This window comes from Rana temporaria, chromosome 12 (assembly GCF_905171775.1).
Source record: "Rana temporaria chromosome 12, aRanTem1.1, whole genome shotgun sequence".
Taxonomy (NCBI): Eukaryota; Metazoa; Chordata; class Amphibia; order Anura; family Ranidae; genus Rana; species Rana temporaria.
Window position 1 is genome coordinate 69,212,934 of NC_053500.1, and position 23,630 is coordinate 69,236,563.

Below are 23,630 nucleotides of genomic sequence, written 5' to 3' on the forward strand. Positions count from 1 at the left end.
AGGAAGAGAAAGGGAACTCAAACTCCCTCAGGGGGAGGGGGTTGTGGCCAAAAGAAAAAAGGGGGGAAGAAGGGAGTTCCACTCACAAAGATAGGCTGGAAAAGGGGCATACTCTTCATTATCTGACTATATTATACATTTCTGGATCTTCATTGAGGTCAAAAAGGGCCATGCCCCGAGAGCGTAGATCCAATAAGCCTCATGTTTGCAGAGTAACTGATGCCTCTGGCCAGTGTCCAAGTCACCCCCCACCTCAATGCCAAATACTTCAAACCCGAAGGGTCCCAATACTTTTGACAATATAGTGTATATAGTAAAGCTCTGCATGCCTTATTTATTGTATGATTGCATATTACCATGGAGAACATGATAGGAAGTAATGTCCTTGCATGTTAGAAAGACATAAGGCTTTACTTGTTTTCTCTGCACAATTGTTACCTCCTGATACTTGTTTTCCGGGAACACAACCCATTTCATATTACCACAAAGTGCCGGGCCCGGGGCTATTTGTGAAACGTCTTTGTTTATGTAAGAAAGGAAAACCCTCATTGCCACAAGAAAGTGAAATATGACCAGAAATTGTGCTAAGTATTATATCTAAAATGTCACTGCTTTCTTCATGGGAACCAAGTTTGTTTCCTGTTAGAGAAATGCTTTTATTTTAGGTCATTTCACTGCCATCATATTCACTGATAACAAGGTCACAGCAGATAATACCCGCAGATAATACTGTCCCCAATAGGCCCAAGAACAGTACATGAATGCATTGACAGTCACTAAACCTTATTCTCCAAACATAATCCATACACATCCACTACCTAATTGCCCAGTAATCAATTTTTCACAAAATTATTTCCTACTGTGTTTTTCTGCCTCCTATGTGAGCTCCCAAACCTCTTTCCCCCCTCACTTCTGTTTGCAGTGCATGTTAGTTGCACTCTATAAATCCCATAGTCCATCTCGGAGAGGGTGGCTATGTTTCTGCATACAGGGGGACCATGGAGACTGAACTAAGCCACCCTCTAACAAGTCAGATCACAGCTGCGAAAAAAGGAATGTGCAGATTTGGAGGAGACAGAGTAATAAAAAGGACTTTAAATCGATTGTAAAAGGAATTTTCTTTTTAAAGTAACCAACATACTTAACCACTTGCTGACCACCTACCGCATATTTACTGTGGCAGGTCGGCTCTATTGTGCAAAATCATGTACCTGTACATCATCTCATGCAATAGACACTGGGGCGGGGGCGCGAGCGCTGCCAGAGGCACGAACGTGTGCTGATTGGACATAGGGGATGCCAATCAGCTGGTTTGGGTCCGCCGGCCACCCACAATCATTCCCGGGAGAGGCTGAACCTCAAGTTCTCGACAGGCATCTCCCCCCAGGCTCTTGGGATCATAATCCCAGAAACGTGTTCTGCCATCATACAAGTCATGCAGAAGGACTATATTAAGGTAAGTTTTCTCCTTTAACATCACATTTTATGTATTTAATGTATGCTATGTAGACATGTGCATTTTGTTTCGTTACGAATTCGAATTCAGACGAATTTTTCATTATTCGGAAATTCGTATGCATCCGAATTTCCGAATTACAAAATTAACGAATTTAAACAAATTCGAAAAAACGCCAACGAAATTCGAATCGAATTTGAAAACAAATTCGAATTGAATTTGAAAACATAGAGACCGATTTTCTAAAAACTACAATAAAATAGAATATAAAACAATAAAGCAATAGAATCAAAAAGAATAGAATAGAAGTTAATAGAATGTAATAAAATAGAACATAAGTTTTCCGAAATTCGAATAGTATAAATTTGAATTCTACAATAGATTGGAAAATAATTAAAATTTATGGAAACTGAAATATAAAAGAATAGAAAAACAATAGTACAGAATAGAATCAATTATAATATATATTATATTTTATTCTATTCTCTATTCAAATTTCTTATTGAATGAAATCGAATTTGAATAGAAAAGATTATAAAAGATTAGTTTCATATTAGAATTTGAAAAAAATTTGACCAAATTCCTAAAAAGTCGATCAAATTTGAAAAATGTATATAGATTAGAAAAAATCTACTGCATTCGAAAAATTCTACCGCATTTGAAAAAAAATCTACTAAATTAGAAAAAACTACCACATTCGATTTTTTTTACATACAACCATTTTCCAAAATTAGAATTTCATATAGAATGAAATCGAATTGGAATAGAAAAGATTAGAATAGAATAGAAAATAGAAAAGTTAATAAACTAGAAAAACAATAGAACAGAATAGAATCAATTATAATATATATTAGATGTTATTCTATTCTCTTGTTTTTCTTTTCTATTCCATTCTAATCTTTTCTATTCGAATTTGAATTCATTTTATACGAAATTCGAATTTCTTATTGAATGAAATCGAATTTGAAGAGAAAAGATTATAAAAGATTCGTTTCATATTAGAATTTGAAAAAAAATTTGACCGAATTCTTAAAAAGTCGATCAAATTTAAAAAATGTAATTAGATTAGAAAACATCTACTGCATTTGAAAAAATTCTACCGCATTTGAAAAAAATCTACCGAATTAGAAAAAACTACCGCATTTGAAAAAAAATCTACTAAATTAGAAAAAAAACACCACATTCGATTTTTTTTTACATTTAACCATTTTCCAAAATTCGAATTTCATAAAGAATTGAATCGAATTGGAATAGAAAAGATTAGAATAGAATATATTATATATTTTTTTTCTATTCTGTATTATTGTTTTTCTATGCTTTTCTTTTCTATTATTTTCTATTCTATTCTAATCTTTTCTATTGGAATTCGATTTCATTCTATACGAAAGTCGAATTTCAGAAGAAGTTATATATAAATATATATATATAAATATATATAGAGATATATAAAATATTTTTTTTCTGTTCTGTACTATTGTTTTTCTATACTATTCTTTTCTAGTATTCAAGTCTATTTTAATCTTTTCTATTCAAATTATATTTCATTCTATACGAATTTCGAATTTCAGGAAATGGTTATATATAGTTTCGTTTAAATGTGGTAGCATTATTTCGAATTTGATAATTTTTTTCGAATTCGGTAGATTTGTTTTCGAATGCGTTAGAATTATTTCGAATGCGGTAGAGTTTTTTCGAATATGAAGTGAATCCCGAAAACGAATGTAATGAATGCAACGAACTTAACTAAACAAATTTTTTCATCCTGCACATGTCTAATGCTATGTATAGATGTAGGGCCCTCTATTATAGGTAGGTGTTAGAGGTGAGGCTTTTTGTGATAGCTACCAGGCAGGAAAATTTAGGCAGGCCTATGCTGCATGCTAGGCCTGTTTGTTTTTGATCTGGGGGCAGGGAGTGGTTAGTGTAGCAGTGGGTGTGACCACCTGTGCTTCAGTTCTTGGGTGCCTACCCTGCTTCCAGTGAGATTGTTCTGGAAGAGGGGCAGGACTGGGAATTCAAGTGACAGGGAGCTTATGTGAGGAGCCCTGACCAATCCCCAACTAGAATTGGCAGGGGGAAGGCCTCCTACTTAAGCTCAGGTCCAGCCCACTGTAGGGGAGTTGTCGTCTTGGTGAAGTGAAGAATGGAGTGTTATGCCGTGTACACACAGTCAGAACAAATGTTCGATGTGAGTTTTTGGTCGGATATTCCGACTGTGTGTATGCTCCATCGGACATTTGCTGTCGGAATTTCCAACAACAAAAATTTGGGAGCTGGTTCTCAATTTTTCCGACGACAAAATTCCGATCGTCTCTAGCCAATTCGGACGCACAAAAATCCTACGTATGCTCGGAATCAATTTGAGGCATGCTCGTAATCATTAAACCAAATTTTTCTCGGCTCGACGTAGTGTTGTATGTGACCGCGTTCTTGACGTTCAGAATTTCCGACAACATTTGTGTGATCGCGTGTATGCCAGACAAGTTTGAGCCAACATTCCATCGGAAAAAAATCCACGGTTTTGTTGTCGGAAATTACGACCATGTGTATGCAGCATTAGACTGCAGCAGGAGGCCCATCCCCATCTTGGGGGTGTGCACCTCTACGGAGGAGCTCGGGAGCTGGGAGGGAGCATCGTCCTTACACGGTCCTGGAGGAGGTGTCCTGACCAGAGGAGCTGAAGAAGCAGTCAGTACGCATGTCCAGGTAAATTCTTCAGCATGGACTCAGGGCAGGAGAAGGTCAGTGAGTGAGGCACAGTGGATATCTGAAGGAGGCATGCCAGGGGAGCTGGGTGCAAGGCCAGAGGAGAGACTGTGGGGTTTTGTGTCAGCGGACACAGAAATTGCAAGTTGGGCTAGCTGGGATCATTAGTCCACCAACTAATTCAAGCTGCTAAACTTCTAGACCACCAAGAAGGGGCACTGCAGGCCCCTGGCCTACCAGCATTCAGCAAGTCAGATAACCACTTAGGATTATTCAGAGTAATCCCTTGTGCGGTGCAACAATGATGGGGCGGAGAGACTGACAGGTTGCAGTGAAGTTTTGTGCAGGAGGAGAAGAGTCCTGGGAGTAACAGTCTGCAGGAGTTGGTGCAGAGGAGAGACTGCAAATGTCAGCGTTCATCTGCTCACAGTGCTTTAGATTCAACAATTCTTAAACAATGATGGCAAAGTGATCTGTTCTATGGGCATCCCATACCCCCCTTCCCCAGCCAAGTTATATTACCCAAATAAACAAAAACAAAACAAAGCAAAATGACTGTTCAATGTCTCTGATATATAGAGGTCTGGCAGCAATGTGATATGGTGGATTATAGTAACTAGTAGCAACCAACCGCTACATAGACAAGGCAGATCGCTGTTCTAAGCGGGAAACAGATAGAGATCTTGTGTTCCTGCGAAGCAAAAACACTGATCTATGTCTTCACTCAGTCAGAGCATTCCCCCACAGTTGGCAATCACCAGCTAGGTACACACTTAACCCTTTGATTGCCCCTGATGTTAACCTCTTCCCTGCCAGTGTCATTAGTACAGTGACAGTGCACATATTTAGTACTGATCATTAGTGTCAGGCCTTGTACACACGACCAGTTTTCTCGGCAAAAACTGTCAAGAAAACTGCTGGCAGAGCTTTCTTGCTGAGTAAACCGAGCGTGTGTACGAGGCTTTCAGGTTTCTCGTCTGGAAATCTGGCCAGAATCTCGACGAGAAAAATAGAGAACCTGCGCTCTATTTTCTCGTTGAGATTCTTGTCGGCCTGTTTCCCGACGAGAAACCCAAGAGTGTGTGGTAGCTTCTACGGCATAGGTAGGGTGAAGCAAGATGGCCGCGACGGCATCAAATGTGACGAGCGCATGCTCGTCATACGCGATAACATCACCGCGTTCTTGCCTTTCAAGAGACCCGCGGTTCTTTAACCACTTCCCAACCGCCTTACGACTATATACGGAGGCACTTTAAAGATGGATATCTCGGTAACGGCAGCAGCTGCTGCCACAACCGAGATATCCATCTTTAGTGTGAGCGGTCCTGTAAAAGATAACGGTGGTCTCCGCGGCGGATTCACCACGAGATCACTGTTATCGGCGGCGGGAGGGGCCCCCACTCCCGCCGCTCTCCGCCGCTTACCGGAAGCCGTCGGTAGCGGTGGAGGCGATCGGGTGCTTCAGCCTGCTGTGTGGGGATACGAGTGAGGGCAAGATGGCCCCCACCCGTCCCCATAGCATTGCTGGGCCGAATTGACGTCAAAACGTCAGTCCCGCTCAGCGTCTTAAAGAGACATTTTTTTGTTGTCATTTTTTCAAATGACAACATTTAAATTTTTAAAGCGCCCTGTCCTGACGAGCTCGCGCACAGAAGCGAACGCATACGTGAGTAGCGCCCGCATATGAAAACGGTGTTCAAACCACACAAGTGAGGTATCGCCGCGATCGTTAGAGCGAGAGCAATAATTATAGCCATAGACCTCCTCTGTAGCTCAAAAAATGCAACCTATAGAATTTTTTAAACGTCGCCTATCGAGATTTTTAAGGGTAAAAGTTTGACGCCATGCCACAAGCGGGCGCAATTTTTAAGCGTGACATGTTGGGTATCATTTTACTCGGCGTAACATTATCTTTCACAATATATAAAAAAATTGGGCCAAATTTATTGCTGTCTTATTTTTTAATTAAAAAAAGTGTTTTTTTTTCCAAAAAAAGTGCGCTTGTAAAACCGCTGCGCAAATATGGTGTGACAAAAAGTATTGCAATGATCGCTATTTTATTCTCTAGGGTGTTAGAAAAATAAATATATAATGTTTGGGGGTTTTAAGTAATTTTCTAGCAAACAAAAATGTTTTAGTCTTGTAAACACCAAATCTGAAAAACACCCAAAGTAGAGAAGTGGTTAAAGCGGGAGTTCAACCAATTCCTTTTTTTTTTCCCCTTAGATTCCTGCTATAAATATATAATGTTTGGGGGTTTTAAGTAATTTTCTAGCAAACAAAAATGTTTTAGTCTTGTAAACACCAAATCTGAAAAACACCCAAAGTAGAGAAGTGGTTAAAGCGGGAGTTCAACCAATTCCTTTTTTTTTTCCTTAGCTTCCTGCTCGTTCGGTCTAGGGGAATCGGCTATTTGTATTAAAATATGATCCGTACTTACCCGTTTTCGAGATGCATCTTCTTCCGTCACTTCTGGGTATGGGTCTTCGGGAGCGGGCGTTCCTTCTTGATTGACAGTCTTCCGACGGTCGCATCCATCGCGTCACTCGTAGCCGAAAGAAGCAGAACGTCGGTGCGGCTCTATACTGCGCCTGCGCACCGACGTTCGGCTTCTTTCGGAAAATCGTGGTGCGATGGATGCGACCGTCGGAAGCCTCTCGGAAGACTGTCAATCAAGAAGGAACGCCCATTCCCGCAGCCCATACCCGGAAGTGGCGGAGAAGATGCATCTCGTAAACGGGTAAGTACGGATCATATTTTAAAACAAATAGCCGATTCCCCTAGACCAAACGAGCATAAAGCGAAGGGGAAAATGTGTAAGGTATGGGTGAACCTCCGCTTTAAGAGTACATGCTTGAATATCATTTTCCTATTTTAACCAGAATTTAGTGCCACTTAAAATGCCTGTCTCCATGTGCAAATACAGAGGGATTGTGACTTCAGTTTGAGAGCCTTCAATTGAATTTACAATTTATTGAAGTTACTGTACACTTAACCTGCAATTGATCACCTTGTGACTTGTATTTGACCTGCTGAAGCCCTGGTTCACAGCCTGAGCCCTGTGTGTTTCCCGCACCATATTACAATCGCACAGCGTCCATGCGAACTGCTGGCGGTGGCAATGTTGTCTTAATGCAGTGCAATTGCCAGAATCGCCCATACGATGCGATTCAGATGCAGGGAAAAAAAGAAAAAAGGGTCCTGCACCATTTTGCTGCAGATGCAATGTGATTTCAGCCATAAAAAATGTATGACTGAAATCGCACCACACAGACATTGCATGTGATGTGCACAGGAATGCGATGCGATCTGCAAATTACAAGTGTGAATCCAGGCTTAAGATGCTTTTGCATTCCCATTGTTTTATATTGGGAGAGAAGCAGTCCTGATGTGAACAAAAGCCTTTCCACACCAGCCTTAAGGCTCCGTTTCCACTGATACAAAACAAATAAATGAAACAAAATAAAGTCGCATGACAAGTCACAGCTAATTGATTTCAATGACATCCGTTCCCATCTATGCCACTTAAAGTTGCAGCGACTTGGAAAAGGTTCCTGCACTACTTTGATGCAACTTTTGATGCAACTTTGATTCAGAGACTTTAAAGTTGGACCATAGCTGCACTCAAAGTCGCATCAAAGTCGCACTCCAAGGTTACTAAGGTTACATGCACACAGCACTCCTCACTTGTTTTTTTCTGCAGCTGGACATCAGTACACAGGAGTGATGTTAAGCTTGGGCAATGGAGGCCTGTGCATTGCCCCCAGTCTCAGACCATCACCCCCAAACTTTGGAAATAATCATTATCCTTGTATGGTAATCTCCAGCTTACCACTGTCAAGGTACTGGAAGAAAAAGTCAGGACCTCAGTCTCACCTGCATTCGCCTTCTGTGCTTGGTACAAGCTGTGCTGCTGCTGTGGGCATGGTCAATAAAGCGGGGATCACTGCACAATGTTTTGCTGGTATTGTTGCAATTTCCACCTTTGCTTTGTTATTTTTCAGACAAATCACTTCGGGCTTATTCACATTGTTGCCAGTCAAGCTGCGATGAAGGGGGCTCTTGGACCACCGAAACGCATTTTCTACTTTTTTGGATTGTACCCCTGACTTTTAATGGAATAAATTTCATTTTTATTTTTATTTTATTTTATTTTTATTTTTATAAAAATTTTAATTTTAATTTTATTTTTATATTTTTATTTTATTTTTATATTTATATTTATTTTTATTTTATTTATATTTTTATTTTATTTATATTTTTATTTTATTTTTATCTCAATTACAATTTCATATTTATCTTCATTTAAATTTGTAACTTTTTTGAAATTTAAAAAAAATCTTTGTTAATTGTAGATATCCAGGATTAATACATTATTGAACTATATAGTATAGATTTTATACAGGCCTTCAACATATAAAAAGTGTGCATATTTAGGAAAAATTAGGTGTGAACCTTTTTATAAATAATATTTTTTATAATTGGATTTAGTAAGAAAATTGTAAGGTCTCTCCAGCAGCACCTGCCAAAGATAGCTACTGCAATATATACAACAGAGCAATGATTACTAATGAGGCATATGCTGAGTGCGCATTAGCTAATCAATAAAACAAATAGGGGAAGGGCAGGCAATAACAAAAATGGAGGCATAGGTCCTGGAAAAGCACCATTGGCTGAATAAAATCCACTTAAGGGTATAAATACCTTAACCAACATGGCGCCTGTAGCTTCCTGACAACGCAAGGTGGATTGCGAAACGCGTAAAGGCTTCTGGGTAACACGTTGGATGCCTTACGTCATACGTCACCCCCTGCCGTCGAACTGCACGGCTACTGAGGCGTGGAACGCACGCCGGCCAAGAGGATCTACACACTGGTGAGCGTCTTTTGCTTGGCACTGCTGGAAAGACTTGGTGCCGGTCTAGGGGCACCCATCTTGTGAGTGAGATTTTTATATATTTTACATTTTGAAATAAAAAGTTTGGACATACTACGCTATGATTAGTCCCTTATCTTATAAGAAACAGTAACTATCAGGAACCCTATGAAAGGATTGTTTGGAGTATATTGGTGGAGGTGGAGTGCGCAGTGGATACGTGGAGAGGAGATTTATACCTAAGATAAAGCTACAGGCGCATTTTAAATCTAGTTCCGGTGAGTGCCCATTTCAGAAGTTGGTGACGGTGGCATGTTTTTGGTGGAACAGTAGTCACTTTTTACACAGCAAGGAGCACTATAACATCGGACTTTTCTTACATCGTTGGACTATTGGATTTTCTTTATTATTTGTTATATCACAGTTTATTTAATACTTTCTTATATCACAGTTTATTTAATACTTGTTTATTTGTTTAATTAATCACACAGGTATCTGGTATATGTTTATGGGTTGGATTTCTTTCTGCACATAGTATGCATAAAAATCATATCAGGTTCACCATCACAACAAACTAGGTTGTAGGATTACTTATTTAATGGAATAAAGTTGTATTTGAAGTGAGAAGGGGACAAGCGGACATCTTTGTACACCCCCGGAGTTTAACATTTTACACTTATTTATTACAGTAAACTGAGGTTATATAGTGAAATACAGTACTTAGAACTCCGTCTGACTGTTTACATGTTGAATTTTAAAAGCAGCGGACTTCTGTCAGATTAGCAAACCTGTGAAATCAGCACGCTTGCCACTGCTTTTAAAATTCAACATATAAACAGTCAGATGGAGTTCTAAGTACTGTATTTCACTATAGAACCTCAGTTTACTGTAATACAGGCATGTCCAAAGTCCGGCCCGCGGGCCAATTGCGGCCCCTGTTCCGGTTTAATGTGGCCCCCCTGGTAATTTGGATATATATATCTTTTGTGGCCCCCAGGGCCACAAAAGATATATACTGTATTTATCGGCGCTGCCTCAGAGGGGACAGGGAAGGAAAAATGAGAAATTACATACAGGAGAATCTCCTGTTAACTCGGCTGCATCTGTAATAGGAAGTCCTGTCTCCTGGGCTGCCATTGGATGACTCCTCTGTCTATCATAGGAGGTGGGACATTGTATTAAAGAGGCTGCCGTGTAAACAGGAGATTCTCCTGTATGTAATCTGTTGGCACTTGTCCCCCCCCCCCCCCTGTAACCCCCGTCCCCTCCGAGGCTGCAGATAGGCATTGATCAGGCTGCACTGATGGCAATGGTGAGGCTGCATTCAGGGCAATGGTGAGGCTGCAGATGGGCACTGATTAGGCTGCATTGATGGGCACTGACCCTTATTTTGCTTCACAGTTCTTTATTTAAAAAGAAAAATTCCCTGAAACTTCCCTCCTAAAGTGAAGGTGCAGATAAATACGGTATATCCAAATAACACACCCAAGCTCATCCTTAGACCTGAGCGGTGCCATAAAAGATATATGAATATCCAAATAATACGCCCTACCTCATCTCTTCACCACTCACAAAGGCAAGAAAATTCTTGTTGGGCCGTGTATTGGTGCTCATACGAACACACTTAGACCGACTTTTAATGGTTCAAAGAATGTCAGGCAAAATAGTCGGCCCTCAAGCATTTTCACCTAATCAAATTTGGCCCTCTTTAAAAAAAGTTTGGACACCCCTGCTGTAATAAATACGTGTAAAATGTAAAACTCTGGGGGGTGTACAAAGATGTCCGCTTGTCCCCTTCTCACTGTATCCTTAGTGTGGAGGAGTGAGGAGTGTAGCAAGATGGCGGTGTTTCGTCACATCACAGTTTTAGTGTGATGTTTTGTCATAAAAGTGTTGGAATGCATATGGCGGTGTCACGCATGCGCAGTGCGAAATTTTTAAGCGGAACGTCACTTTCGGAGCAAACTGTGATGGGTAGCCATATGTGACGAAACACCTGGGAACCAGATCATTTACACCGTCAATACCTTAAAGTAGAAGTCCATGCTAAAACTAAAATCCCTGCATCAATAGACACCCACGATCTAACACTAACCTATCTAGCCCTGTAAAGAAAAAAGGAGTATACATACCTTTTCGGAAGCTCTGTAGAGGACATGCTAACCAAAAAAGAGGTGCCTACCCCTGCAAGTATGTTCCTAGGTGTACCTAAGGGCCCTGTTTTTAGTCACTCCTCATGTAGAGGTTACCGCCGTAGCCAAAAACATATATGCAAAAAAATGGGTTGTATCACTCAGGGAAACTCTAAAGAACAGAGAGTCCCCGGGGATATAAGGGGCTACTATAGGCAGCTCTTTCATGAGCGGAGCGTTAAAATCGCAGTAAAATAGCAGTGTTTTACCGCGATTTTAACGCTCCGCTATAGGCGTATCCAGTGTGAAAGGGGTCTAATGAAGAAACATCAGTGGCTGTCCTAGCTTCATTCAGCAAGAGCCAACAGCGTAGCACTCGCTGCATGTCACTGGAGAGCACATTGAACACATTTTATAAGTGGTCAGAAACTTGTAAATAACTCATGAAAGAATAAAGTTACATTAAAACCAAGCACACCGTTGTTTTTCTTGTGAAATTCCCAATAAGTTTGATGTGTCACATGACCCTCTTCCTATTGAAAAAACAAAAGTTGGATTCAAAATGGCCGACTTCAAAATGGCCGCCGTGGTCACCACCCATCTTGAAAAGTTTCCCCCCTCACATATACTAATGTGCCACAAACAGGAAGTTAATATCACCAACCATTCCCATTTTATTAAGGTATATCCATATAAATGGCCCACCCTGTATATTGGAGAAACAGATATATAGCTGTCCTTATTCAATGATGCTGCAGATAGTCACGAGAGTTGACCAGTCTTGTATAAAGATGCTATTCAATGATTAATATCTGCAGTCCTGCTGGAATTAATCATTAAATAGCATCTTTATACAAGACTGGTCAACTCTCGTGACTATCTGCAGCATCATTGAATAAGGACAGCTATATATCTGTTTCTTCAATATACACCTAAGCGAGCAAGTAGGGGGGGCATTTTGGGACTTTAAATGAGGTCTATGAGTATAGCACCTCCATCCCTAGTAACGTATGTGAAAAAATAGGGTAGGAAAATGTTTGGGACTTTGAGTGAGGCTGCAGACATGGCGCGGGTAGTAAAAAACGTACAGATTTATTGGTCACACATTTGCAAAACACCTATCAACATCCAGAGGTCGTGTAAATGAAATACATACATTTCAGATATAAATGACATTACCTCATATTAGAGCACATAATATGTGCAGATACAATGGGGGTAGCAGAGATACAACAATGCTTGACCGGATGTCACATGATCATCCGCATGGATAAATGAGTGCATGGGGTGAATATACATATGTACAGATGTCAAGGTAACAGTCTAGGCGAATATGTAAAGGTAAAAACGACTGGTAAAAGCATGTATAAATATGATCAGATCAATTAGAATATTGTAATAAAATATATAGCATCCGTATTGGCCCGACGCGTTTCGTGTGTGTCACACTCTTCAGGGGCAGATGCTTGGCTTATCTACGAATATATAAAAATTACGGGTAAGGTATAATAAGTCAATAAGGTTTATTTAAACCAGTATAAGGTGGAAACATAGTCCACCTGAAGTACTCACATGGAATCAAAAATAAGTGAATGCGGTATACATGGAGCCACGGCCAAAGGGATATGTCCGTCTCGGGAGCTGAGGCGGCAGTAAAGCGCACACAAGAAGGAGCAGCAAGGAATCCTCCCACAGCAAATATCATAGGGTTGAGCATGTATGGAATATACAGCAAGAGCAAAAACCAATAGGAATAGCCAGCTGGGATCTATAGTAATAATAGTAATAACAGACAATTAATAAATATAAGAGAACGAAGGACAACCAGCCCAAATAAATGGATAGGTATAATAACCTAGTAGAGGCGTCCAAAATTCCCGGAGAACCAGCAGGAGAGATACTGTGGTATAGCTTGTTACAGCTCATAGACATTGGGATTTACAGGGAGGACCTTTAAATAGCCGCCTCACAGCTGTGCACGCCAACGTGCCGTCAGCGTCACGAGGGCTAGAGGTACGCCGTAGGAGGGTGTCGCCGCGGGCGGGAACCGCCCACAGCGTCCACCCTATAGTCCTGGCAACCTCAGCTGAGATGGGAAACACACGCTCAGTGTAGTGACGTCAGGACTGACGTCCCAGGCTGGGCGGGATGCGTGGCGCCGACGCGCCGTGTGTACCGCCTCCCTCGGTCCGAGCAGCCCTCCGCCCAGTGGGCAGAGAGAGGGGCGGGCAGGAGGCAGCACGCAGAGCACGTCGCAGCTCCCTAATGGCAGACAGTGAGAGGCCATGGACATGTAACCACAACACATACCAGACCCATGACAAAAACGCATAACTGTTAGTTCTCAAGAAAAAACCTTGAGTGTGCTCAGCCTAAGCCTGATGAAAAAGAAGGCGCATAGAACTAAGCGGCCCAGCACTGGGATGGCAGGGGGGCACTGCCAATCCTGTCTAGCAAGCCTCCATCCCTGAGCGAGCAAGTAGGGGGGGCATTTTGGGACTTTAAATGAGGTCTATGAGTATAGCACCTCCATCCCTAGTAACGTATGTGAAAAAATAGGGTAGGAAAATGTTTGGGACTTTGAGTGAGGCTGCAGACATGGCGCGGGTAGTAAAAAACGTACAGATTTATTGGTCACACATTTGCAAAACACCTATCAACATCCAGAGGTCGTGTAAATGAAATACATACATTTCAGATATAAATGACATTACCTCATATTAGAGCACATAATATGTGCAGATACAATGGGGGTAGCAGAGATACAACAATGCTTGACCGGATGTCACATGATCATCCGCATGGATAAATGAGTGCATGGGGTGAATATACATATGTACAGATGTCAAGGTAACAGTCTAGGCGAATATGTAAAGGTAAAAACGACTGGTAAAAGCATGTATAAATATGATCAGATCAATTAGAATATTGTAATAAAATATATAGCATCCGTATTGGCCCGACGCGTTTCGTGTGTGTCACACTCTTCAGGGGCAGATGCTTGGCTTATCTACGAATATATAAAAATTACGGGTAAGGTATAATAAGTCAATAAGGTTTATTTAAACCAGTATAAGGTGGAAACATAGTCCACCTGAAGTACTCACATGGAATCAAAAATAAGTGAATGCGGTATACATGGAGCCACGGCCAAAGGGATATGTCCGTCTCGGGAGCTGAGGCGGCAGTAAAGCGCACACAAGAAGGAGCAGCAAGGAATCCTCCCACAGCAAATATCATAGGGTTGAGCATGTATGGAATATACAGCAAGAGCAAAAACCAATAGGAATAGCCAGCTGGGATCTATAGTAATAATAGTAATAACAGACAATTAATAAATATAAGAGAACGAAGGACAACCAGCCCAAATAAATGGATAGGTATAATAACCTAGTAGAGGCGTCCAAAATTCCCGGAGAACCAGCAGGAGAGATACTGTGGTATAGCTTGTTACAGCTCATAGACATTGGGATTTACAGGGAGGACCTTTAAATAGCCGCCTCACAGCTGTGCACGCCAACGTGCCGTCAGCGTCACGAGGGCTAGAGGTACGCCGTAGGAGGGTGTCGCCGCGGGCGGGAACCGCCCACAGCGTCCACCCTATAGTCCTGGCAACCTCAGCTGAGATGGGAAACACACGCTCAGTGTAGTGACGTCAGGACTGACGTCCCAGGCTGGGCGGGATGCGTGGCGCCGACGCGCCGTGTGTACCGCCTCCCTCGGTCCGAGCAGCCCTCCGCCCAGTGGGCAGAGAGAGGGGCGGGCAGGAGGCAGCACGCAGAGCACGTCGCAGCTCCCTAATGGCAGACAGTGAGAGGCCATGGACATGTAACCACAACACATACCAGACCCATGACAAAAACGCATAACTGTTAGTTCTCAAGAAAAAACCTTGAGTGTGCTCAGCCTAAGCCTGATGAAAAAGAAGGCGCATAGAACTAAGCGGCCCAGCACTGGGATGGCAGGGGGGCACTGCCAATCCTGTCTAGCAAGCCTCCATCCCTGAGCGAGCAAGTAGGGGGGGCATTTTGGGACTTTAAATGAGGTCTATGAGTATAGCACCTCCATCCCTAGTAACGTATGTGAAAAAATAGGGTAGGAAAATGTTTGGGACTTTGAGTGAGGCTGCAGACATGGCGCGGGTAGTAAAAAACGTACAGATTTATTGGTCACACATTTGCAAAACACCTATCAACATCCAGAGGTCGTGTAAATGAAATACATACATTTCAGATATAAATGACATTACCTCATATTAGAGCACATAATATGTGCAGATACAATGGGGGTAGCAGAGATACAACAATGCTTGACCGGATGTCACATGATCATCCGCATGGATAAATGAGTGCATGGGGTGAATATACATATGTACAGATGTCAAGGTAACAGTCTAGGCGAATATGTAAAGGTAAAAACGACTGGTAAAAGCATGTATAAATATGATCAGATCAATTAGAATATTGTAATAAAATATATAGCATCCGTATTGGCCCGACGCGTTTCGTGTGTGTCACACTCTTCAGGGGCAGATGCTTGGCTTATCTACGAATATATAAAAATTACGGGTAAGGTATAATAAGTCAATAAGGTTTATTTAAACCAGTATAAGGTGGAAACATAGTCCACCTGAAGTACTCACATGGAATCAAAAATAAGTGAATGCGGTATACATGGAGCCACGGCCAAAGGGATATGTCCGTCTCGGGAGCTGAGGCGGCAGTAAAGCGCACACAAGAAGGAGCAGCAAGGAATCCTCCCACAGCAAATATCATAGGGTTGAGCATGTATGGAATATACAGCAAGAGCAAAAACCAATAGGAATAGCCAGCTGGGATCTATAGTAATAATAGTAATAACAGACAATTAATAAATATAAGAGAACGAAGGACAACCAGCCCAAATAAATGGATAGGTATAATAACCTAGTAGAGGCGTCCAAAATTCCCGGAGAACCAGCAGGAGAGATACTGTGGTATAGCTTGTTACAGCTCATAGACATTGGGATTTACAGGGAGGACCTTTAAATAGCCGCCTCACAGCTGTGCACGCCAACGTGCCGTCAGCGTCACGAGGGCTAGAGGTACGCCGTAGGAGGGTGTCGCCGCGGGCGGGAACCGCCCACAGCGTCCACCCTATAGTCCTGGCAACCTCAGCTGAGATGGGAAACACACGCTCAGTGTAGTGACGTCAGGACTGACGTCCCAGGCTGGGCGGGATGCGTGGCGCCGACGCGCCGTGTGTACCGCCTCCCTCGGTCCGAGCAGCCCTCCGCCCAGTGGGCAGAGAGAGGGGCGGGCAGGAGGCAGCACGCAGAGCACGTCGCAGCTCCCTAATGGCAGACAGTGAGAGGCCATGGACATGTAACCACAACACATACCAGACCCATGACAAAAACGCATAACTGTTAGTTCTCAAGAAAAAACCTTGAGTGTGCTCAGCCTAAGCCTGATGAAAAAGAAGGCGCATAGAACTAAGCGGCCCAGCACTGGGATGGCAGGGGGGCACTGCCAATCCTGTCTAGCAAGCCTCCATCCCTGAGCGAGCAAGTAGGGGGGGCATTTTGGGACTTTAAATGAGGTCTATGAGTATAGCACCTCCATCCCTAGTAACGTATGTGAAAAAATAGGGTAGGAAAATGTTTGGGACTTTGAGTGAGGCTGCAGACATGGCGCGGGTAGTAAAAAACGTACAGATTTATTGGTCACACATTTGCAAAACACCTATCAACATCCAGAGGTCGTGTAAATGAAATACATACATTTCAGATATAAATGACATTACCTCATATTAGAGCACATAATATGTGCAGATACAATGGGGGTAGCAGAGATACAACAATGCTTGACCGGATGTCACATGATCATCCGCATGGATAAATGAGTGCATGGGGTGAATATACATATGTACAGATGTCAAGGTAACAGTCTAGGCGAATATGTAAAGGTAAAAACGACTGGTAAAAGCATGTATAAATATGATCAGATCAATTAGAATATTGTAATAAAATATATAGCATCCGTATTGGCCCGACGCGTTTCGTGTGTGTCACACTCTTCAGGGGCAGATGCTTGGCTTATCTACGAATATATAAAAATTACGGGTAAGGTATAATAAGTCAATAAGGTTTATTTAAACCAGTATAAGGTGGAAACATAGTCCACCTGAAGTACTCACATGGAATCAAAAATAAGTGAATGCGGTATACATGGAGCCACGGCCAAAGGGATATGTCCGTCTCGGGAGCTGAGGCGGCAGTAAAGCGCACACAAGAAGGAGCAGCAAGGAATCCTCCCACAGCAAATATCATAGGGTTGAGCATGTATGGAATATACAGCAAGAGCAAAAACCAATAGGAATAGCCAGCTGGGATCTATAGTAATAATAGTAATAACAGACAATTAATAAATATAAGAGAACGAAGGACAACCAGCCCAAATAAATGGATAGGTATAATAACCTAGTAGAGGCGTCCAAAATTCCCGGAGAACCAGCAGGAGAGATACTGTGGTATAGCTTGTTACAGCTCATAGACATTGGGATTTACAGGGAGGACCTTTAAATAGCCGCCTCACAGCTGTGCACGCCAACGTGCCGTCAGCGTCACGAGGGCTAGAGGTACGCCGTAGGAGGGTGTCGCCGCGGGCGGGAACCGCCCACAGCGTCCACCCTATAGTCCTGGCAACCTCAGCTGAGATGGGAAACACACGCTCAGTGTAGTGACGTCAGGACTGACGTCCCAGGCTGGGCGGGATGCGTGGCGCCGACGCGCCGTGTGTACCGCCTCCCTCGGTCCGAGCAGCCCTCCGCCCAGTGGGCAGAGAGAGGGGCGGGCAGGAGGCAGCACGCAGAGCACGTCGCAGCTCCCTAATGGCAGACAGTGAGAGGCCATGGACATGTAACCACAACACATACCAGACCCATGACAAAAACGCATAACTGTTAGTTCTCAAGAAAAAACCTTGAGTGTGCTCAGCCTAAGCCTGATGAAAAAGAAGGCGCATAGAACTAAGCGGCCCAGCACTGGGATGGCAGGGGGGCACTGCCAATCCTGTCTAGCAAGCCTCCATCCCTGAGCGAGCAAGTAGGGGGGGCATTTTGGGACTTTAAATGAGGTCTATGAGTATAGCACCTCCATCCCTAGTAACGTATGTGAAAAAATAGGGTAGGAAAATGTTTGGGACTTTGAGTGAGGCTGCAGACATGGCGCGGGTAGTAAAAAACGTACAGATTTATTGGTCACACATTTGCAAAACACCTATCAACATCCAGAGGTCGTGTAAATGAAATACATACATTTCAGATATAAATGACATTACCTCATATTAGAGCACATAATATGTGCAGATACAATGGGGGTAGCAGAGATACAACAATGCTTGACCGGATGTCACATGATCATCCGCATGGATAAATGAGTGCATGGGGTGAATATACATATGTACAGATGTCAAGGTAACAGTCTAGGCGAATATGTAAAGGTAAAAACGACTGGTAAAAGCATGTATAAATATGATCAGATCAATTAGAATATTGTAATAAAATATATAGCATCCGTATTGGCCCGACGCGTTTCGTGTGTGTCACACTCTTCAGGGGCAGATGCTTGGCTTATCTACGAATATATAAAAATTACGGGTAAGGTATAATAAGTCAATAAGGTTTATTTAAACCAGTATAAGGTGGAAACATAGTCCACCTGAAGTACTCACATGGAATCAAAAATAAGTGAATGCGGTATACATGGAGCCACGGCCAAAGGGATCTCAGCTGAGGTTGCCAGGACTATAGGGTGGACGCTGTGGGCGGTTCCCGCCCGCGGCGACACCCTCCTACGGCGTACCTCTAGCCCTCGTGACGCTGACGGCACGTTGGCGTGCACAGCTGTGAGGCGGCTATTTAAAGGTCCTCCCTGTAAATCCCAATGTCTATGAGCTGTAACAAGCTATACCACAGTATCTCTCCTGCTGGTTCTCCGGGAATTTTGGACGCCTCTACTAGGTTATTATACCTATCCATTTATTTGGGCTGGTTGTCCTTCGTTCTCTTATATTTATTAATTGTCTGTTATTACTATTATTACTATAGATCCCAGCTGGCTATTCCTATTGGTTTTTGCTCTTGCTGTATATTCCATACATGCTCAACCCTATGATATTTGCTGTGGGAGGATTCCTTGCTGCTCCTTCTTGTGTGCGCTTTACTGCCGCCTCAGCTCCCGAGACGGACATATCCCTTTGGCCGTGGCTCCATGTATACCGCATTCACTTATTTTTGATTCCATGTGAGTACTTCAGGTGGACTATGTTTCCACCTTATACTGGTTTAAATAAACCTTATTGACTTATTATACCTTACCCGTAATTTTTATATATTCGTAGATAAGCCAAGCATCTGCCCCTGAAGAGTGTGACACACACGAAACGCGTCGGGCCAATACGGATGCTATATATTTTATTACAATATTCTAATTGATCTGATCATATTTATACATGCTTTTACCAGTCGTTTTTACCTTTACATATTCGCCTAGACTGTTACCTTGACATCTGTACATATGTATATTCACCCCATGCACTCATTTATCCATGCGGATGATCATGTGACATCCGGTCAAGCATTGTTGTATCTCTGCTACCCCCATTGTATCTGCACATATTATGTGCTCTAATATGAGGTAATGTCATTTATATCTGAAATGTATGTATTTCATTTACACGACCTCTGGATGTTGATAGGTGTTTTGCAAATGTGTGACCAATAAATCTGTACGTTTTTTACTACCCGCGCCATGTCTGCAGCCTCACTCAAAGTCCCAAACATTTTCCTACCCTATTTTTTCACATACGTTACTAGGGATGGAGGTGCTATACTCATAGACCTCATTTAAAGTCCCAAAATGCCCCCCCTACTTGCTCGCTCAGGGATGGAGGCTTGCTAGACAGGATTGGCAGTGCCCCCCTGCCATCCCAGTGCTGGGCCGCTTAGTTCTATGCGCCTTCTTTTTCATCAGGCTTAGGCTGAGCACACTCAAGGTTTTTTCTTGAGAACTAACAGTTATGCGTTTTTGTCATGGGTCTGGTATGTGTTGTGGTTACATGTCCATGGCCTCTCACTGTCTGCCATTAGGGAGCTGCGACGTGCTCTGCGTGCTGCCTCCTGCCCGCCCCTCTCTCTGCCCACTGGGCGGAGGGCTGCTCGGACCGAGGGAGGCGGTACACACGGCGCGTCGGCGCCACGCATCCCGCCCAGCCTGGGACGTCAGTCCTGACGTCACTACACTGAGCGTGTGTTTCCCATCTCAGCTGAGGTTGCCAGGACTATAGGGTGGACGCTGTGGGCGGTTCCCGCCCGCGGCGACACCCTCCTACGGCGTACCTCTAGCCCTCGTGACGCTGACGGCACGTTGGCGTGCACAGCTGTGAGGCGGCTATTTAAAGGTCCTCCCTGTAAATCCCAATGTCTATGAGCTGTAACAAGCTATACCACAGTATCTCTCCTGCTGGTTCTCCGGGAATTTTGGACGCCTCTACTAGGTTATTATACCTATCCATTTATTTGGGCTGGTTGTCCTTCGTTCTCTTATATTTATTAATTGTCTGTTATTACTATTATTACTATAGATCCCAGCTGGCTATTCCTATTGGTTTTTGCTCTTGCTGTATATTCCATACATGCTCAACCCTATGATATTTGCTGTGGGAGGATTCCTTGCTGCTCCTTCTTGTGTGCGCTTTACTGCCGCCTCAGCTCCCGAGACGGACATATCCCTTTGGCCGTGGCTCCATGTATACCGCATTCACTTATTTTTGATTCCATGTGAGTACTTCAGGTGGACTATGTTTCCACCTTATACTGGTTTAAATAAACCTTATTGACTTATTATACCTTACCCGTAATTTTTATATATTCGTAGATAAGCCAAGCATCTGCCCCTGAAGAGTGTGACACACACGAAACGCGTCGGGCCAATACGGATGCTATATATTTTATTACAATATTCTAATTGATCTGATCATATTTATACATGCTTTTACCAGTCGTTTTTACCTTTACATATTCGCCTAGACTGTTACCTTGACATCTGTACATATGTATATTCACCCCATGCACTCATTTATCCATGCGGATGATCATGTGACATCCGGTCAAGCATTGTTGTATCTCTGCTACCCCCATTGTATCTGCACATATTATGTGCTCTAATATGAGGTAATGTCATTTATATCTGAAATGTATGTATTTCATTTACACGACCTCTGGATGTTGATAGGTGTTTTGCAAATGTGTGACCAATAAATCTGTACGTTTTTTACTACCCGCGCCATGTCTGCAGCCTCACTCAAAGTCCCAAACATTTTCCTACCCTATTTTTTCAATATACACCTGTTGAGTGTCACATTAGTTAGTAATTGGGCATTGGTTTTCAGCCCCATCACTACACAGCCGTTATTCCTCACTATCCCCCGCGGGGACGCACATGCTGGATGCTCCCTATATGATTACTATGATTATTTAATATGCACACTTTGGGCCAGATTCTCAAAGGCGTTACGACGGCGCAACACCATTAGCGCCGTCGTAACACCTCATCTGGCCCCGGGTATCTATGCAACTGATTCTCAGAATCAGTTGCGCATAGGTACCCATTAGATCTGACAAGCGTAAGGCTGTTACGCTGTCAGATCTTAAAAGTATTTTTTTTTCCCGCCGCTAGGTGTCGCATCGTCGCTTTTCCCCGTCGTCTATGCAAATGAGGTAAGTACGGCGATTCCCGAACATACGCGAGGTCGACGCAGCGAATTAACGTCGTTTGCGTAGCGTACCCGACGCGTAAGGTTGCCCCTGCTAATTAGCAGGCGCAACCAATGTTAACGATGGCCGTCGTTCCCGCGTCGAATTCAATAAAAATTACGTCGTTTGCGTAAGACATCCGTGAATGGCGCTGGACGCCATTTACGTATACATCTAGGCAAATGACGTCGGGGCGACGTCATTTAGCGCAATGCACGTCGGGTAATTTACCCGACGGAGCATGCGCAGTACGCTCGGCGCGGGAGCGCGCCTAATTTAAATGGTGCCCGCCCCATTTGAATTGGGCGGGCTTGCGACGAGCAATCTAACGCTACACCGCCGCAAGTTTACAGGTAAGTGTTCTGAGAATCAGGATGTAAACCTGTAGACCTGCGGCGGTGTAACGTAGATCTCATATATTACGCTGCCCAGGAGCAGCGCGAATGTATGAGAATCTGGCCCACAGTGTATTACCGTCTGGGAGCGCAGCAAGTGCGGACATTTAGGCGTCCGGACTGCTTTTGTTTATTTGTTTTTATGTTTGTCTATGTCTCTGTGTGTTTTTTGTCTGCACATATACAATAAACTTTAGTTTATTGGTGCAACACTTGCCAGCAATGAGTAGCTAGTTTTTGTGATTTGCTAATTGTAGCATTATGTTGTATTTTGTTACCTAAGTATCTGATATAATAAATTTCAATATTTTTTATATACATGCCCTGATCATTGTCCTTTGCTGCTTATAGTAGCCCCTTATATCCCCAGGGACTCTCTGGGCCATATTCCCGTAGTTTTTGGGCAGGCATCGCGTAAGCCATTTACACTCCGCCGCCCCATCCTACAGGAGCAAGTGCTGTATTCCCCAAACACTTGCTCCGTAGTTTGGGGCGGCGTGGTGTAAATGGCCCGGCGTATGGCATCGTAAATCCAAGGGGGCGGCTTGTATTTAAATTAAGCGCGCCCCCGATTCGTACGAACTGCGCATGCGCCGGGCTTAAAATAGCCCAGTGCGCATGCTCCAATTCTCGGTGTAAAACGTCAATGATGCCAACGTGCGCGTCATTGACGTAAAGTCGTATTCGCGGACGACTTAGTAAAACGACGTACCCGACGGGAAAACACGACGCGGACCCGACGCCATACTTAACATGGCCTACGTGGGACTGGCGTAAGGTTACCCCTCATATAGCAGGGGTAACCTTACGCCTACGACGTTAGCGACGGTTACGCGACGCGATTTCGTACTTGAATCGGCGTATCAGGTTCATTAGCATAAACAAATGAGACCTGAACGTAAACGCCACCTAGCGGCCGGCAGAGTAATTACATTTAGGATCCGACAGTGTAAGTGTCTTACACTAGTCGGATCCTAGCCTAAATCCGGCGTATATTGTTTTGTGAATACAAAACAATGATACGCCGGCGGGAATTACGAATTACGCCGGTGTATCAGTAGATACACCGGCGTAACTTGTTTAAGAATATGGCCCTCTGTTCTTTAGGCCGGGTACTCACGACCAAACATGTATGGTGAAAGCGGTCCGTCGGACCGTTTTCACCATACATGTCTGCCAGAGGGCTTCTGTACGATGGTTGTACACACCATCGTACAGAAGTCCGCGCGTAAACAATACGCGGGGCGTGTCCGCGGTGTCGCCGCGTCGATG

At 43.4% G+C, this 23,630-nt stretch overlaps 7 long non-coding RNA genes across 7 annotated transcripts; 2 read left to right on the forward strand and 5 right to left on the reverse strand.

Moving 5' to 3' along the window:
* Positions 1-12,237: 12,237 nt before the first annotated feature.
* LOC120918651 lies at positions 12,238-13,346 on the reverse strand. The gene is made up of 2 exons (XR_005744456.1): positions 12,742-13,346; positions 12,238-12,644 (listed from the first exon to the last, which is right to left on the reverse strand). It is a non-coding gene; the product is annotated as an uncharacterized LOC120918651 (long non-coding RNA).
* A 426-nt stretch (positions 13,347-13,772) lies between these two features.
* Positions 13,773-14,881, reverse strand: LOC120918648. The gene is made up of 2 exons (XR_005744453.1): positions 14,277-14,881; positions 13,773-14,179 (listed from the first exon to the last, which is right to left on the reverse strand). It is a non-coding gene; the product is annotated as an uncharacterized LOC120918648 (long non-coding RNA).
* Positions 14,882-15,307: 426 nt separating this feature from the next.
* On the reverse strand, positions 15,308-16,416 carry LOC120918649. The gene is made up of 2 exons (XR_005744454.1): positions 15,812-16,416; positions 15,308-15,714 (listed from the first exon to the last, which is right to left on the reverse strand). It is a non-coding gene; the product is annotated as an uncharacterized LOC120918649 (long non-coding RNA).
* A 426-nt stretch (positions 16,417-16,842) lies between these two features.
* On the reverse strand, positions 16,843-17,951 carry LOC120918650. The gene is made up of 2 exons (XR_005744455.1): positions 17,347-17,951; positions 16,843-17,249 (listed from the first exon to the last, which is right to left on the reverse strand). It is a non-coding gene; the product is annotated as an uncharacterized LOC120918650 (long non-coding RNA).
* A 426-nt stretch (positions 17,952-18,377) lies between these two features.
* On the reverse strand, positions 18,378-18,934 carry LOC120918652. Its single transcript, XR_005744457.1, has 2 exons — positions 18,882-18,934; positions 18,378-18,784 (listed from the first exon to the last, which is right to left on the reverse strand). It is a non-coding gene; the product is annotated as an uncharacterized LOC120918652 (long non-coding RNA).
* Positions 18,935-18,938: 4 nt separating this feature from the next.
* On the forward strand, positions 18,939-19,957 carry LOC120918646. Its single transcript, XR_005744451.1, has 2 exons — positions 18,939-19,453; positions 19,551-19,957. It is a non-coding gene; the product is annotated as an uncharacterized LOC120918646 (long non-coding RNA).
* A 429-nt stretch (positions 19,958-20,386) lies between these two features.
* On the forward strand, positions 20,387-21,492 carry LOC120918647. The gene is made up of 2 exons (XR_005744452.1): positions 20,387-20,988; positions 21,086-21,492. It is a non-coding gene; the product is annotated as an uncharacterized LOC120918647 (long non-coding RNA).
* The last annotated feature ends 2,138 nt before the right edge of the window (positions 21,493-23,630 follow it).